General features: G+C 41.5%; 1 protein-coding gene and 1 pseudogene across 2 annotated transcripts in view; one reads left to right on the top strand and one right to left on the bottom strand.

Annotated features, from left to right (window-relative positions):
• Positions 1-19,387, bottom strand: part of TIC40 (hydroxyproline-rich glycoprotein family protein) — a 285,802-nt gene that overhangs the window by 224,386 nt on the left and 42,029 nt on the right. The gene's annotated exons all lie outside the window — the stretch shown is intronic.
• LOC149181082 (BTB/POZ domain-containing protein At1g30440-like) lies at positions 906-17,864 on the top strand (annotated as a pseudogene).

Here is a 19,387-nt window from a genome sequence, read left to right as displayed (position 1 = left end):
TTTGCCTTGGAATACATCAGGAAAATGATGAACATGGATGATTTGCATTTTGTATCCAAGAAGCAGAAAGCCCAATTCAAGTTGAAGGCACAGATTGGCCCTTTCATTGTCAATACCAGGGCAGCAACGAAGGAGGCAGATATTTTATTAAAGCAGATGAAATTCAAGTTGAGCTTTACCTAGTCCTATGATCCCTTGGGGATTATTTTGAAGTTGAGAGTTGAGCATAAAACAACTCCATATGTACATACAACTAGGCCAGAGATAAAAAAATATGCAAATCAAGAAGAATGGCAGGAGAATACATTACAAGAAGCTGAGGAACAGATTGTTAGTCAGACATCTTCACAGACTCCAGTTCCTCAAGAAAAAGAAACCAAAAGACCAAGAGAAAGTTTGTCTCCTACAGACTCAGAAACTCAAGCTACAAGTTTCACAATTTTTAAAAGGAGAAAGAAGACAAATACTAATCAGGAGTCCTCAGAGGACAAGAGTTCACAGGAGCAAGACATAGTGGTGTTGTCAGGTTTCCCCACTACTTTTCCACAGATTGAAGAAATTACAGATTCTCCTATTTGTTACGTTTCTCATGATACAACGCAACAAAATATTTTTGCTAGATACAAAGAAATTAAAAGGAAAAATGAAGCATTAAAGGCCACCACTTATTCAGAATTTTGGAAGCAGTCTTCCACTACACAGCACAAACTTTTGTCTGCACTTGATATTAAAAAGGGACAGTTTCAATTAGCTTTCTTGGAACCTAAAGTTCCAATCCCTAAAAGTGCAGAAGATTACAAAACATCCATTTTGCTTTTGACACCAAGAAAATTCATGCCATTTATCAAATTGACCTACATAAGCAGGCTGGTGAAATGATATATTCCACATTAACAAGTTCAGCTATGGCAACCTCTAAACTGCAAGCTTCCCTGAACAATATTCACACACAGTTGAAGATGGAGAGAATGTCATCTCTAGCTAAAGATACTAGAATTAAATTTCTTGAAGATTTGGTGATCAAACTAGGATATGATCCTAGAAATATCAAAGTAGCAGAAGAGATGATTAAAAATAAGAATGTTGACATTCAAGCATTAAGGAAGCAGCTTAAACTTCCTACTACTAAACATCCACAAGCTAAAGAAGTTGGTCAACTTGAAAAGGAAAAAGAAAATATGTTCAAATTGATAGTTGAACAGACTGTTCAAATTCGGAAAATGGAAGCTGACATGGAATCACTCATAAAAGAAAAAGAGTAGCAACTCAACATTTCAGCTGGCATTCCTATAGCTACTACTTCTACAGCGGGTACTTCAGCAGCAGGGACATCTACAGCGACAGCCATCACAGTGGAAGCACAGTCTACTGGTTCAGCAAAACAACTGTCAAAGGCCATGGGAGACTTGTCTTTGAAGGATCAAGAACTTGAAAAACTTAAAATGCAGCTCCAAAAAATTCAAGAATGGATGATTAAATCTGATAATACATATTTGGTTGAGATTTAAAAGAATTACAAATTAACTCAACAATTAGAAGTTTATTAAAAGGAATCTTTAATTGCACAAACTATTGTTCAAGCCAAAGAAAATATTTGGATAGACATTAATGTATCACTGACTGAGTTATGGCCTTGAATTGAAATTATTTTTCAGCAGGAAGATTTATTGCAAAGGTCACAAGAAGCAGCCATAGAAATAAAGGCCCTGGACCACAAACTTGGAGATGCTACAAGGATAATCAAAGTCCTTAATTCCAAGACAAAAGATGAGGTTGAAGAATTCGGCATTGAAGACAGAACTGAAGTTGCTTTGGAGGTGAGAAAGGTTCTAACCAAGGGGAATTTGATGCTACAACTCGAGAGTGTAGAATTTGAAGGTTCAGATCAAGAAATTTCACAGGTAATTTAATGCTTTACATCAGAAGGGACTTCCAGCTTTGTTGGATAGAAGTAGCAAATTGATTCCACTTGAAGAGTATCAACAGAGGTTACATGATATAGCAGTGGACAAAACTAAATTTGCCAAAATCAAAGGAATTATTACTGGGAAAGCCTTCATTAAAGGTTTGAGTTATGATTTGTTAATTCAACATGAAATTAAGCATTTGTTTCTAACTAGGCCTACTTTTGAAATATATACTGAAGTCTATGAGTCATTAGAAAATTGTTAAAGTTTTCTATCCCTGATAAAAAGTGATGGTATAAACTGTGTGAACTCATCAAGTAGGAACAGAATGCAGAATTTCAGGAGCAGACAGCAGAATTTCAAGGGCAGTGAACAGAATTTCATCAACAGCAGCCCTCGAAATCAGTTCAGATCCACTATTTTTAGTTTTATTTTTGTAATATCCCAAATAGTCATAAGTTGTTGAGGATTTGGAATCGAAAATAGGTAGTAGTCCTGTGGATCAATAATCTTTGAGGATAGGACAAGGTATCCAATAGTCAAAGAGGATCGATATTCTTTAAGGATTGGGAATCCACGATAAGAATAGTCCTGTAAGGACATACCTGGTGAACATCCGGATGGGGTATGTGCCTTGGGAGGCTGTGGTGATGGTGTCCAAATGAATGCCTCCCAGCATTGTGCTCTAATCTAGTGGAGAGTTGCTATATTGCAATTTGACAATGTTGGTCATGATGTTGATGCTTGATGATGGCTTATCAATCTAACTCTTCTTATGAGAATATTTCAATTTGAGAGTATCCTTGTAAAGGTTATGTAATTATGAATACCTCCCTAGTTAAGAGGATGTGTTGGAAAATGTAACTAGTTCAGTCTTCATAATTATCATTATGTATTTTATAAGGAAAAATATTTTTTTAAATGTAATTTGGGTCAAATCACCTCAAGAAGGCAAGTAGGCCCTCCTAGATGACAAGTCAGCTCACTGAAAGGATGTGCCTTTTCGCATATGAGAACAACTATATATTGGCAGGTGTCGTCCACCAAAGAGCAAGCAATTCGAAGTTTTTCTATGATAAGTTCTGACACATGCGAAGTTCAAAAGGCTACTTTATGATGAAAACATGTGAGCTTTCCTGGGCTATTCATCTAGAGAAATACAAGTTCCTAAGGTCATCTATCTGCAAGTTTTCTGTCGCAAATAGTCTGAAGAAAGTTGTGAGTTCTCTATGGCAAATGATTTGAGAACAGTGTGAATTCTCTATGGCAAGTGATTTGAAATGAAAGAGAGTTCCCTGTGGAAGAGTTTGATGTTATTCCTGTTTACGGAGGGCTTGATTTGGCTTCTCGAAGGTTGGAATTGGGTATTGGATTTTTCACTTTGATCTAATTCTATAAGAAGAGGAGATATTTTGGGTTTTCCCCCTTGTGGGGTTTTTGCCTTGTCTTGGAGCCTATATCTTGTCTCTTGATTTTTTCTGTGATCTTCATATTTTTGTATTTTAATAATTGCTTGACGACAAGAAGAAGAATACAAATGATAATAAATAAGCCAACAAAATTCACAAGTAATTATCATGATAGAGAAATCAACCCTAACACCTAAGCCTGTTGATTTCTCAATAGTGTGGACTCTAGAGGTCAAGAGAGTTGTTCAGGTTAAGCTAAGGAAAGAACGCACTAGAAGATCTTGGGAATTGAATTTGAAGGCCAAGGGGCTTCTCTTAGCCTCATCTTCCCCGAACCCCATGCAAGTACGCACCAAGTTCCTCCGAGATAATCTTGATATTTCAGACCTTACCTTGGAGACTACCTAGTTCAGCATTGATTTTACACTTCAACTTCGCGCAATTCGTGCTAAGCACAGATTATTCTCTCTTCTCAACAAGTTAATTTTAGATGAGGTTCTCACTCAAACGCAAGTTGTAGAATCAAAACATTCAAGGGAGTTGGTGGCACCAGCTTGAAAGAAAGAAAAATAGGCGGTCATTGATAACCTTCGAGCCATCATTCAACATTCCCCCTCCCCCTATCGAAAATTGTAACTTGGTTTAGTCTTCGTTGTAATCATGACATTGTATATTCTTTATGAAGAAAGAATGAGAAAGAAAAATAAATTATATTTTACTTTTGGAGTATGGGTTTTGTTACCACTCAAACTCGCAGGGGTCCTAAAAGGGAGTCCTTGAAGGGCGACTAGCAAATTAAGGGCAACAATGGAGCAATAGCCCACTGTCACCTCGGTTTTGGCTCCCTACTCTTTACGGACTTTCACCGATGGGAGGAGACCCAATATAATGAGGACCACAAAATAAATAGACTAATGATAGGGTGAGGGATGATCCTAAGGGGCCTATTCACAAGAGAGGCTCAAAGGTATAGATTGCTTGATTTGGAGGGCAAGGTTGAAGGCTCTCAATGAAGGGCTGAAGGAGGATTTCAAGGTTTAAGTTTAAGGTAAGTATCTTATAATAGAGGCTCTCGAACCCTAAAATCCTTGAGAAGGATTGGATTCCAAGTGATCTTTGAAGAATTATCCTTAATAGTGCATGGGACCACACAGCACCAAGTGGACCCGGGCTTAGGTCAAGGGGGGTAGGGTTTAGCAACCAATGATATACTTGACCTAACCAGGGAGAAGGGGATCAAGAAAGCAATTTTCAAGGAAAGATAATGCAATGATCCCAGTGAGGCTTCTAGCCCAAAGAAACCAAGGGCAAAAATCGATCTTTAGGCTAGGGCTTGCGATATCTCAAGATCCCACTATCGGAATCTCGTGAAATTTGGAGGGCTTCCTGACACACCAGCGCAGTTGTGGACCAAAAATCGAAATGTTTGGATGGCTAGATTGTGAGATAATTGATGCCCTAGGTGACCTATGTAGGCCAGGCCTAGGAAAGAGGGGGAGGTGAAAGAAATAAGCTTTGAGGTGATCACTTATGGAGGACCAATGCCTAATGCTTTTGCGGAGATTGGAGTCAAGTAGAATTATGACTATGGACTTTGGATTTTCTACGTCAAAAAGGCCTCAAAGACAGCTTCGCTTAGCATTAGGGCAGCAGCAAAAGTAGCTTCGAGGGCTTTATACTTCGTTTTGCAAAATACATGGCTTGTCAAGACAAAATTCAATGATGAAGCATCTCTAGGAACATTCACTCATAATACATGGTCCATACATGAAGCATCACTATCTAGAAACAAAATTTCCACAACTTCACATAAATGGATGTAGTGAATTAGCCCTAGTATAGTGAAATCCTAGCAACAATCTATGTGAAAAATAAATTCACATCACTTGTATTTATACACTTCTAATGAGTTTGATTTAGCTAATTAGGCCTACATTAGCCCCTAGAATAAACTAATGTGAAAAATAACTAACTCTTGGTGACAAACCCACCAAACTAGCTCATAAACAAAAGAATAAGCCTTTCTAGAGGTCGAATGATCAATAATACATGTCGTTGGGCCTTCTAAAAAGCCTAATGAAGTCCATAAGTACCATAACGATGAATAGGACTCTCAAAAGTAGTGGACAAGGGGTTGGTGCCTTGTTCTCCAAATAATAAACATGTGGTGCTCCCAATGGGTGTGGGGGCACACAAGTAACCTCATGGGTCTCCAAGTAGATCGAAGATGCCTGTAGACCATCTGTAAGGGCTCAAATGATGGTGTAAGTGATGCCACATCAGCATACAAGTCATGGGTCATCTATCAATTGCATGGTACAACTGTGGGGTGGGTTGGGCATGGTGAACCAGGTGCATCTTCCTCATCCAATAGGTGAATCTCGAGCAATCTCTGAACATCCCTAGGGATCCATGTGTTGAGAAATCTAGGGCATCGAGATTAAGTGATTTCTCTTCTATTAGTAACTGCTTGTGAATGCTTTTTACTTCTTAGATTAGGATCTTCTTTTACTTATGTTATTATATTATTACTCTTCATCAAACAGCTACCAATGCATAAACCATAAAGAGACAAGAGACACAGAATATAGGGTATCAACCAAGGCCAAAACCTTTCCCACTTGAGAGGAAAACCCGAACAAATTCTTCTTCTTATAGAGATTCCAATTGACAAATACCAAGACCAAAACACAAAGCTTCCTCTTCATCCGATAGTCAAATTCCTTGTTTCTTCCACTGCTTCAGCTAACCTTCAGATTTCGGTCCTTGAATCAGATCTACACTTTTCAGTCCTCCTTTGGAAGCCCTAGATTCGGTACTTAAGAGATTTAGACTTTCAATCTTCTTCGCTTAAGGTGGAGACTATCCTTCCTCAACTCAACTTGAGGATTTTACTAGATCTTTTCCCAAATATGCCTTCTCATGATAACTGAAATACTTCAGCTCTTTCTGCAATGAACAGTCCTGCAATCTAGCACGTGTGGGATAAATTGGCCCTAAAATAAACAGAAATATTCCGGTAGACTTCCTTCTTCCTTGCTTGGTGATTAGGCTCCTTTCTTGTCTTTTTCACACCCCTTCCAATTGTAGATCATCACCGAATTGCTTGCCTCTGAAATGAGGCCGAGCTGCCTATTTATAGTCGTTTCCCATGATAATTAGCCGACTCGAGAGAGGGTGAGCCGACATGTCTTTTTGGAGTGGTTCACTTTCTTCTTTTCAAGTTGACTTGCTAGGAGATGCTTGAGCTTGTCTTGGAGGGTCTTTTGACTCTTTTATTGACTTGTACAAATATGTAATGTACCCAAGACGTGTCATCCATACATGACATAGACTCAAATTGACTTTTATGACTAGGTGACAAATCCTAAAGGCTCACAATGGGGGCCATCACTAGAAATAAATTCCTTGCTCATGAAACCCATGAGACAAGTATTACAATAATAATTTTATTTTTCTTCTTTTCATCAATTACATAAAATCACAATTACACATGTCACTATGGAGACCAAACCTAGTTACACTTTTTCAACACCATGGAGTGATGTCTACTGTTGTGGAGGCCCATGGCTCTCTACACACACCCTACATGTGCCAATGTAGCCCTCTGGAGGGTTAGGACCCCGTATAGGGAGACCAAATCCAAATTGGAGACCATCTGCAATCCTAAATAAGATCCAATGCGCCCCCTAGTGTTCCAGTACAACCAGTCATTTAAGGAAGTCGAGTTAAAGAGCTTACAAACCATGGACAATAGGTGAGCACTTCATAATGGCATGCCCTTCCATAGTGGCTTTGGCATGTGCTAATGTCTCCAAGCTCCAAAGGGGGTTAACCAAGTACGCTATTAGGTGGTTTCTACCCTTAACGGGGATAGTATGTCCAAGGTACATCCTTCAAAGGGTGGTGGCATGTGATAAAGAGATGAATGGAGTCGAGAATGAAAGGAAATCTTGGGCCACATGTCGAGGTACAAGGGTAGCTAGTAAAGGGAAGCCCACACTTGGGTATATAATGTATAGGAGGGAGCAATTGCGGTGCATGAGATACCCTGACCTTGATTTTTCCACCCTTCTTTATATGCCTTTTGCCTTTTATGATTTTTCTTTGATCAACTGATTGGGGCTCAAAGGATAGAGCATGATGTGTAGGGTATAGCAGTGGTATAGCAGCGGATAGCAGTGGGGCAATCACGAGTTCCTGAATGATAAAGGAGACTCATCTATGGCCTATAGGAACCAAGGCGATGGCCATGGGTATGAGGTAGAGCTCATGCATTTGGCTTTTGCCGACATGTAAAATGTGTTTGTCTTGACCATCTTTTTGCATTTTGTGGTACATTTTCCTATTGAATGTGGCCAATTATGCTTTTACTTTTTCTTTTCAGCTACATCAACCTTTGGGGCATCATTTCAAGCGCAACCCAAGGTGTGGGCAAGGGGAAGGGGAGGCTAACCCTGTGTGGACATAGTAGAGAAATGTGGACCCAAGTGAGAAAGATGATGGATGGGGTTATAATAAATGGAAGAAGAGTGATATATGTGGATGGGGAAGCGGGACCATGCAACCAAAATCGAGGTTTCCCACGTAGTACATCCCAAAAACCCAAAAGTCAATAAAAGAGATCCCACGGGACTAAGATTCAAGGGTAAAATCCAAAATAGATTTAGGGGACAGAAGCACAGACCTAACCCACTCTTTCTGTTGAATCCCCCCATTAATCCATGCCCAGAAGTGTCCATGATGGCAGACGCCTAAAAGTTGACGACGAATCATTTCAAGGGTATTATGGGTAAGATTTAGCCCAAATTCTAACTGACACGGGGAATTATTGCTTAATTATGACAGATATGACTATTGACACGTGTGATTCCCCGAACACAAGCAGTTGTGGTGGGGTGGAACTTCGAAGTAATTCCGCAACTAAAAGACCTAACGAAAGTTTATTCTTGACTGACTCCGACTAGAAGATCTTAACTGATGCAATTCATATACTAAAAGGAACTGACTGACTCTACCTAAACCTACCTACAATCTCCTTGCAAAGATTCAATCAATTTGGTGTAGAATTGCTCGAGCCATGGAAAGGTTTCAAGCGTGCACCATTCACCCATCCCGACAGTGAGACATTGTCCGGTTGTACAAGTTTGCGAGCTCCCGATTCCTTCACTTCTGCAACAATGAAGGCTCCCAACCAATGCATTTGCAACTTCCCAGGAAACTTTAAGAATTTACTGTCGTATAGCAAAACATGTCCTCCAACTGTAAAGGATTTTCGCTTGATATCATTGTCGTGCCATGCCTTCTACCTCTACTTCTCAACAATCTAGTGGAAATCTGCCAAAAACCTCACCTCGTCCAGCTCACAGAGCTCTTCCAACAGGTGTGGGATTGAGTCCCCCTCTGTCATGTGAGTGGCCTATGCAATGAAGAGGCTGGGGATGGTAAACTCGGCAGGTACTACAGCTTCTCGTCCATATACTAACGGGGAGGGTTTATACTTGTGTAAATGCTTGACAGTTTTACGATAAGCCCATGGCGTGGTTGGCACCCGTTCATCCCAATCGTCCCTATTTGACGAGCAGATCTTGGCGAATCCCCTCTCTAAGATTTTGTTGAAGACCTCTACAATACCATTTGCTTGAGGGTGATATGGGCTGCTCTTATGGTGTTGTACCATGAAGTTCCAAAGTAATGAGGTGATTGTTTCATTTATGAAATGGGTCCCCGGTCACTGGTGAGCCTTCGGGGGCATCCAAATCGGGTGATGATATTCTCGAAAATGAATCTGATAGCAGTGTCTATAGTGCAATCCTTAACTGGTGCTGCTTTAGCCCATATAGTAAGGTACTCTGTAGCGGTAATAATGTATTGGCCATGTGAGTGTTGTGTCGGTGGGTTGATAGGTCCTACGAAGTCAATTGCCCATTTCTTAAAAGCCTGCAGTGCCTACACTGGTTGCAACGGTAGCTCATCCCAGTGCGATAATTTTCCAATCCTTTGACAAACGTCACACATCTTGGCATATTCCTTTGCATCTCGGGAAATTGTGGGCCACCATAGTCCCGCCTGCAACACTTTCCTCGCGATGGCCTTCCCTCCAACGTGCCCACTTGCAACTTCTGAATGACACTTCCACAATACATCTTGCCTCTCATGATCAAGAATGCATCTGCACAATATCTGATCAAGGCCCAACTTGTACAATTGTCCTGAAATCAACTAGTAATCTGCAGCGCGAACCACCATGTGCCTTCGTTGTGTCATCATGTACTCCTCTGGGCATTTACCTGTGGCTAGAAAAGCTATAATATCCTCCAAGTAGTCTGGTATGGCTTCAACTCGAAACAAGTCAACATCCGGTAGTTGATCATCTACTGATCCCCCAGTTTCGCCTGACTCTAACCGAGAAAGGTGATCGGGCCCCACATTCAGTCTACCTGGCTTGACAATTACTTCAAAGGTGAACTCCTGGAATAATAAAAGCCATCTGCAAATCCTTCCTTCAAGTACATGCTTATTCACCAAGTATTTTAGGGCAGAATGATCAGTGAAGAATTTGAACGGACCCCCCAAGAGATAGTGTCGAAACTTTTGTAAAGAATATACCATCACAAGTGTTGCGTGCTCGTTCATGGTATAATTCTTTTCTGTTGTAGATAATTTCCTACTAGCGAAGTAAATGGGTAGTCAAGGTTTCCAACTCCAGGCTAAGCTAGGACAACCCCTAAGGCGACACCCGATGCGTCAATTTGGATGTAGAATTGCTTGTTCTAATTTGGATAAACTAATATTGGTGCACTTGCTAATTTTTCTTTCAACACATTAAAAGCAACTTTGCATTCATTTGACCAGACAAACCTTTCAGCTTTCTTCAGTAGCTTCTCTAGCAGCGTAATGATCAAAGCATAGTTGTAGATGAACCTCCTGTAATATCCTATGTGACCAAGGGTGAATCTCAATTGTTTAACAGTTGGCGGCGGCTCCATATTCAAGATTACTGCGACCTTAGCAGGATCAACACACACTCCGTCCTTGCAGACTATATGGCCCAGAAGTGTCCTGAAAGGGACAACGAATATGCACTTCTTCAGGTTTAGGTAAATCTGCAGCTGTCTACATCAATCAAACATCACTCGGAGCAAACTGGAGTGCTTCTTCAGCAAACTGTAGACGGTCCAGTCATCCATGTAAACTTCTAGAAACCTGTGAATATAATCTCTAAAAGCAACAATTACAATCCTTGAGAATACTGTTGGCGCATTTTTTAGTCCAAAGGGAATAACATGGTATGCATAGGATCCCCATTCAATGGTGAATGTGGTTTTCCTCTTGTCCTCCTCTGCGATCTAAACCTGATGGTAACCAAAGAATCCATCTGTAAACGAGTAAGCTTCATTTTCGAACACATTGTCTAGAACTTCGTCACTAAACGAGGTAGGGAAAGGGTCATGAACACAAGCATTGTTCAGGCTCCAGAAATCTATGCATACTCGAATTTCTTCAGTGTCCTTATTTTGTATGACAATTGGGCTGACTCATTTGGCCTCATCAACTGGGAATATAAGCCCTACCGCCAACAGTTTATCTATCCCCTTCTTCACTTTCTCTTTGACTCTCGGATTCAGTCTATATGGCTGATGTTTCACTGTCTTTGCATCAAGTTTAAGCACAATATTCATCTCCCCTAACTCCCCCCTGATCCCCTTAAGTTCCACAAAAAATGTGGGGAACAAATCTTTGTACTCTCTCAGGAGATCAATGATTTCCTTGGTAGTTTGCTCATCCCCGCAATCTCCTATTGAGGTCAGTTATTGCTTTTCATCAATGTCGATGTTATGTTTCCACAACTTCAGAAGTAATAGTTGCAGACCATTAGTTACAAGTCCATCTTCAACATTTCATTCCCTGTCAATTTCTTTGAACGTCAGATGTCTCAATTCCTCCAAGTTCCTTTGCTCATCCTCATTTGGCTCTCATTCGATCTTTCCACTAGCTATCTCTCCATGGAATCTGGATTCATATAGATGTTCAAGGGTGTCATGTTTTATACATCCCTCTGCCAACTGTCCAGCCATGAGCAAAACCCGTTTAATGGCTTGCAAAGTAGTCGCGATTTGTTCATCATTATCAATAAAAGAAAAATCTCTAATAAATTGTTCTTCCATACAATCCCAATTACTGGTTTGCCTCCTTATTTCCTCCTTCACGTACCATGCCTTCGAAAATGTCCCTAGGGTGTGTATAAATTTGTGCACCCATAAGTCCTCTAGAAGCCCTTCCCTGATCTAGCTGGCCTTACAATCTTGCAGATGTTGCCAAGGGTTGGAGCTCCCCCTGTACTTCATGAAGTTTTGAGGGTAATCCTCTAAATGCCCAAATATGACTCTCATCGTTGTCTTAACCTCCTGCCATTCTCTGAGGTGGTTGCAGTGAGATCCCCACCACCTTGTTGGTGTCACTTGTAAAGCGATATCCAACAAGGGCACTTTGTGTTCTTCAAAGATAGTTGCATCAACTATATTAAGAAAATCATTAACCGAGTCCATGCCATTGAAAATAGGGAATTCTCGTACCTCAGTACCAACCCAGTTGATACAATAGATTGTGGCGGAGCGCCTGGTGTTGATCTCGTATCCTCCCTGTTGCCAGTCATCCCAAGTCGCCTCGGAGACAACCTCCGAACTCTGGATGCTCCTCCAGAAAATCGATCCTTTTGCCGTAGGATTGATATAGTATTCTCTTTTCCCCGCTGTCAGCTAGTACAGCTAATCCAATAGTTCAGGTTCTTCCCTACCATCTGTTGGCTCAGTGAACCTTGGTCCCTGGTATGGGTCTAGGGGCTGGATCACTTTGACTCCTTCCACTTCAAATGTCATCAACTCCTTCTTTAGGTCAATTATTGCATAATTCTCAAAGGCCTAGTCTATTCCAAGTAATGTCAGATAGGGGTCTTTGTCCCCCATAATGTCTATTACCTCAAAGTCAACATAAGTTTTTACCCCTGCTATGTCAACTTCTACATCCTCCAACCTTCCCACCGGAAGGACACAATATTGATTTGCCATACGTAGTTGAATTGGAGAAAACGCCAACTTCGGCCTCCCCAAGACCTCCCATATTTTCCTTGGTAAGATATTCACATTTGAGCCCAAATCTAACATTGTATCCTTGATCTGGAAACCCGCAGTTTGAGCATCAATCTGGAATCCGGACGGCTAGATGACAAGCGGAGTCCTCACAATCTATTTTGAATTTCTGCATATTCATCATGACTGACTATAGAGTTTCTCTTCCGGAGTGTATGTCTTATGGAAACGAATTTGAAATCTCGGAAGAGCTCTGGAATAACTTGTCACATAAAACATATGATGGTGGAGGCCAAGTAGCCTTGGTCAGACACGCGGTCGGCGTTGTAAGCTCATGTGAAAGACATGAAATCTTTGAAGATTACATGACCTGTGCATTGTTCGCCTACACGCTTCAAGGGCACCCAATGCATTGGTGTGCCACGTTGCCCGAAAAATCTATTCATTCTCTTTCTCATCTGGTCGCAGAGATAGACCGTGCTTTCAATCACTTTGACCGTAAAGCACTCAACAAAGAAATTCTGAAATTACGAAAAGCACCCGATGAATCCGTTGAACAGTTTCACTCACACTTTTGTAATTATGGTTGTCGTTATCTCTGTACTTCTCCATTCGATCGCGATGTTGATTCACTCGTTGTTAATATGTCTAGGCCATTGGTCTCCGATGATATACCTGTCGACGAAGTCGAAACCCTGCAGGTTGTCGAGGCACTTCAGCCCAAGTTGATGGTTATGTCAGGCCCTCGTTGTCCTGAGGTTGGTTTCACTTCCGATCAGGAATTTGTTGAAACACGGCTCCTCATCACTCTTTGCTTCGCATTGAAGATCAACCAAACACCCAGATTTCACTTCCTCCACTCAAATCACATGATCCCATCGCTCTTGCATTGGAGGAATCTTACACAGCAAGCACACTTGCGCGACGTAAATGGTCTACCTTTCTCACGTTTGTTTGCATGTCACAGTTAAGAGAATGCATATGCTTAACATCTGCATGCAGTGAAGCACAGCACCATGGCAAGTCCATAGAGTACATGTCATGTGCTTTCACCCATTTATTTTCTATGGACACATTTAAACTCGGAGTGTGTTTGTCTTCATCGTTATATCTTTCATGTTTGCTGGTTCGCATGGCTGTGTTGTTCGCGAACCATAGACGAGGGAAATGCCCATACGTTCTGTATATTTCCCATACTTTTGTAGGATTGGACATAGACGAGGGAGATGCCCATACGTTCTGGATATTTCATAGTACTTTAATGATGTTGTACTCTGCTGGTTTGGAAATGCATGAAATTGAGTGCGTCCTGTGTATAAACCTCGCGTCCCTATCTGCACAACTCTTGCAGCTGGTAGGGATGTGGATGGCCCTACTGGTGTTGAAGGAGTGCTTGGCCCCCGCAACCTTGGGCATTATGCTGCATGATGCCCCTCAACAAGGCATTTGGTGCACCATACATGTGGCTGCACAGGTCGTGCTGGTTGCAAGTCCTTTAGCTTTTCTGTTAAATCTGTGATTAAATGTTGTAGACTTAATATAGAGAGGTCATGCAAGGTTGTTCCCCCACGGTATTCATATGGGTATCCTGCCATAGCCTTAATCCTAGTCGAATGTTCTAGAACATCCTGCAGAGTATCAATTTTTTGTTGAGTCAACGACGTGCGAGTAAGGGGTAATAATGCTTTAATAAACCAATCCCATTGATGATTTGGGTCAATCGGGTAGCTCAGTTTTCCAATCGCATCCTTAAACCTCTACATTAGCTCCCATGCAGTTTCCCCTTCCCGTTGCTTGATTTCCCATAATTTAGACAACCCCTGCTGGTTGGTCTGGGGAAGCTTAAATTCCTGAACAAAGTCCCATTTGACTTCATCCACCATTGGGTTTTGTTGTAAGGCAGACCATTGTGGCATTCGGGGTCTGGCGAGCCCTCCAAATGGCTTCGCATAAGTACCAATGTTGTTCTACATCCTCATTCCCTTTCCCCAAGAACTCGAGATATCAAGTAAAGGATCCCACCATGCTTGATTGACTTTGTGGGAGGAGTATAAATCCCCGAGACCCTGGTTGTGATGAACCTTGGAGACCTGTACTATTATTACTATTTTTGCTGCTACTAGTGTCGGTCTTGTAGGTAGCGTGCACACTGTGAAACTTTATGACTTTGATTAACTTAGACAAAAATCGATCAAGGTTGTGATAGAGGGCTAGGGGAAGGTTGGGAAGATACTACCTGAGCTGCGAGGAGGTGAATCATTACTCTTGATGGACACATCGTTCTCAACAAACAATCTTCTCATGGCGAAGTGCATGTCATCCTCCGGGCTTTCCTCAAGGCCTATGGAACCCATTCCATTTGACGTTCCCATCTCTACTGGCGGGGTGGAGTCCTTATCACTTCTCTGACCCACTATAGCTATAGTCATCTCTGCTCTTCCTGACGGGCCAACCTCCACTCTATCTCTATCCCCACTGCTCCACAAATTTAGATGACCTCCTTCTCTTTCTCTCTCTCTCTTGGATTTCCTAACACCGCTCTTGCTTGGTATAGTTCTTTATGCCTTCAACCAATCTCCCATAGAGCTCTCTCCCGCCATTTTTCAGCTATCCGCGCTCTCCTTTGTGCCCTCAAATCTCTGGCCCTCCGGAAGTCATCTATGTCCATTTCCTCAATATTCTCATAGCTCCCCACTAGGTAGCATCCCCCCTTTAGATCCTTCCCCCAGTACTGGGCTTTTAAGCTGCCATAGGTGGGCTCTGGAACACCAACAGGATTTCTTCCACAATGGGATTTCCCTTAGTAGTTTGCCCCACAACCCCAATTTGAACACGGCCTCATCCTTAGAGAAGGATTGATGACCTTCGCAGCAAACTCAATAATGCATCCCTCTAATGTGGTTCCAAAAATCCACAGCTCGTGTCAGATCTAAGCCAAGCTAATGTAGCTCAACAAGATCCACTTAATTCCAAGTACCACAAGATCGGTTTTGTCCACTGGTCTTTCCTTTTACTTGCAATCTCCGTAACCAATTGTAGAGCTCCTCTGGGAACTTGCACAAGAAGATCTCGTATTGGTTACTTGAAGGTTCTGAGTACAAGAATCCTTCCTTTAGCTACTTCACACTTGGTCGACAAAGTTGAGCTTGTTGAGAATCGAACCGTTCTATTCATTCATGCCACCAATCTTGCAGTTACTTCTTAAAGATCTTCGACACCATATTCCAAACCCCCTTCAAAATTTTTAGGTCCCGGCAACGGAACCATTTGTTGGCAAAACAGTAATGGAAGGGTTGAGACCCCGGGTTCAGGCACAGGGGCCAACAAAAGCTCTGTTGTAGTCTAGCACAACCCCGGTATTTTAACCTTATCTAGGACGGATAAGGCGTCTCACCCAAGGCGTGCCGCGACCTTAGTTAGTTAAGGGTTGGAATCTGGTATCAGGAAGAATCATATGAAATATATCAATGCCAGTAAATCCAGAACTATGCCCATTAGGGACTCAATCGTAATAGATCAAACACATGAAGAGAAAGAACATAATACAAGTGCAACCATATTAAAAATTTTTAAAAGCCACACAAACTCGCATGCATAGTACTAGTGTATCCATGTAATATCTTCTTCTATTAACCCCATCAACATTACAACAGAACATCTGGCTCGAAAGCCCCATAGACAGAATGGGAAACTAATATGAAAGAGCAATACATAATCGAGATCATGAGAATCAGAGCGAGCTCAAATGGCTCCGCAACAGCATTTCGGTATCTCTCTATCTCTCTGTGGCTTTTTCCCTTCAGCGTTTTTTTATATTCCTGTGCTCGCCTGGACTGCCACTTCTCCCTCGGATGCTCTGCCTTTTTCCTCTTTCGACTGCCTCTACTGCTTGGATATCAGTATTCCTTTCCACTCAGCTGTGGCTGCTTGAGTCCCGACTTCTCTGGCCATGTTTCCGCAACTGCTGGTCTCCGGTGAATTCCTTCCTCTTCTCCAACTGTCTCCTCCGCAGCTTCCCAACAGTTATCTTTGGCAAAATGTGGTCATCCTTCCAACGTGTCACCTTGTTTCCCAAAACGAAGGACCGAACAGAAATATAGAAATGACAGATACGAGGAAGATAATGGCAAACCTGAGAAGTATAGGACAGGAAAGTCTTATCGAAATTGCATTATAAGGCACCATGACAATAAACATTTCAAGGATGAATCTAAGCAGCAGTTTGCATTGTTATCTAGGAGTATGAGACTGGAAAGGCTTATTGAAGAGTTTTTAGATAATGATGAAGTGGGATGTGTTATACAGCTTCATGATATACCTGATGGCCCGAACACCTTTTAGCTTGCAGCCATATTCTGCTATAGAGTTAGAGTAGAGTTGACTCGCACAAATGTTATTATTTTGCAATGTGCAGCAACATACCTTGAGCCGACTGAACGATATGAGGAAGGGAATCTGATTTCTCAGACAGATTTTCTTAAATCAAGTGGTTCTTCAAAAGCTGGAAAGATTCCATCAAGGCACTTCAGAGCTGTGAGGTTGTGCTTCCACATGCAGAGGCATCACAAATTGTAAAGAGATGTGTTGATTCACTAGCCGTCAAAGCTTGCACTGATCCCAAATTATTTGGATGGCCCATGATGGAGCATGGAGCTATGCAAAGTCCTAGAGGAAGTGTTTTATGGAATGTAATCAATATGGGAGCTAGACCAAAAAATGCTAGTTCAGATTGATGGTATGAAGATGTCACGGTGCTGAGTCTGCAACTGTATAAGAGGTTGATTTCAGCAATGGAAACTAGAGGAATCAAACCTGAGTATATTGCTGGATCTCTGACACTATATGCAAAAATGTCTCCCTAGAATTAATAAACGTCGAGGATCTCAAGAAAATAGCAGTCAGTTTCTCAGTCTTTCTTTGGCTTCTGCATCATCTGAAGATGACCAAAAACCTCTTCTTGAAGCTATTGAGAGTCTATTGCCCATGCAAAAAGGTGTGGCATCCACCAGGTTTTTGTTTGGACTACTGCGGACTGCAATGATTCTAAATGCAAGTCTTGATTGCAAAGTCAATCTTGAAAAAAGAATAGGAATGCAGTTGGACCAGGCAACTCTAGAAGATCTTCTCATGCCTAATCACTCTTATGCAGTGGAAACCCTTTATGATGTTGATTGTATTCAGCGAATTCTAGACCATTTTCTCTTTTTGGATCAGACAATAGGAGGTGCTTCTCCTTGCTCTGTTGATGATGGCCAATTGATAGGTTCTCCATCACTCACACCAATTACAATGGTTGCAAAGTTGATGGATAGTTACCTTGCAGAGGTTGCACCAAATGTCAATTTGAAGCTTCCGAAATTTCAGCCATTAGCAGCAGTTCTTCCTGATTATGCTAGACCTTTGGATGATGTCTATACCATGCTATTGATATATACATAAAGGATATCATTTTTCCATGAATCTTGGATGAGGTTACTTTCACAACTATTATCTCAATTATATATTCAAATAATGCAGCAGTCATGTCTGCACTCAAAGAAGACAGTGCTTTCATGCATGAGATGTTTGTAAGGTTAAAGACACCTGACATTCCAAATCAAGCGAAGAAGGACTTGGTTTTATTCTTCCAGGAATTTTGTAGTCTCAGCAGGACTCTGCAGTTTGTTCACCAAATGCAACTTGATGCTTCTCTTCTGCGTACATTTGTGGTTCAACAAGAAGGCCATGCCCTTCTCAGCCTCTTGACCACGTTTGGAAGGGACATGTGCTGCCAGTTTTTGGAAATTATCTGGATGATTTTAGACCCTTATACGATGTCAGGTTCTCAAAGTGATACACTGGTAGATATTTTCTACGACAAGTACATGGACCAGTTGATAGGTGTTATCACATCAGCATGTCCTGCACATGGGAACTCATACATAGGCAAAGAAGCTACATGTATTGATGGCACCAGCCCAGGGGCTTGTTTGACAGTGCCAAAGATTCTTACAAACATCTGTGACCTCTTATGTTTCTATGTTCCACACCATTCATATAGAATAAAGTACTATTTTCTAAATAATGATGTTATAGAGGAGGTACTTTGTTTGATGCACAAAAAGGAGAAATATCATGTGGTGGCTGGCATTCGATTCTTGCGCAATATCGATTTTCTTCATCATCAAATAGTGAAGAATGACCCTTTTTATCCAGTTATACAAGCCCTTACAGCTAATGGAAATCGTTATAACCGTATTAATTCGGCAGTGCTTGAGCTTATTGAGTACATTCGCAAGAAAAAATTCAAGTCTCTCATTTCATATGTGGTTGAAAACTATTCTCATGAGTTGGAAAGGATCAATTATGTTAATAGCCCCCAGCAACTGAAGCTGAAATATGAGCAATCCCTTAAAGATTACCCTCCTCAAAATGTTATAGCTAGAAGAACAGATCGTGGTGAACATCATCCTAATGATTTTAGTGGCATACCTGCCATTCCTGAGCCAATGAAGCAGAATGGTGCTCTTGAGAAGGAAGAGGATTGCTTCACTAAAGACAGTGTTGATGAAAATAACTTGGTAGCCACTCACACCTCTGCTTCGTGCAGTCAATCAACAAGCACAAATATTGGAAATAGAGATGTCATGGACTCTTCAGCAATCAAGGAACAATCTATTGGGTTAGTTGATTATGAACATGAAGATAATGATGGGTTGCATGTATTGTCCAGACAAAATCTTCTCCAAGAAACTCACAAGACAAGGGTACCCAATCAAGAAAGGTCCTCCTTTTGGAAAATAGAAAGGCAGATTTTGCAGCACCCAAACATGTCATTTCTTGAGAGCAAGCAATGTCGAGAAGCGAGGACTGTAATGTCCCTTACGAATTAATTGCCTTTGGAAGGACAAAATAGTCTATCCAACCCCGCAGGCTATAGTCTTGATAAAGGGGTAAAACCAATTTTCCCAATGTTGGGGCAACATTGTGCAAATATTGGGTC

The sequence above is a fragment of the Pinus tabuliformis genome, chromosome 3_2 (assembly GCF_031772625.1).
Source record: "Pinus tabuliformis cultivar Carrire ecotype Pingquan chromosome 3_2, CPIR1, whole genome shotgun sequence".
NCBI lineage: Eukaryota > Viridiplantae > Streptophyta > Pinopsida > Pinales > Pinaceae > Pinus > Pinus tabuliformis.
Note: the sequence above shows the minus strand (reverse complement) of the source record. Positions and strands in the feature narration are given on the sequence as shown.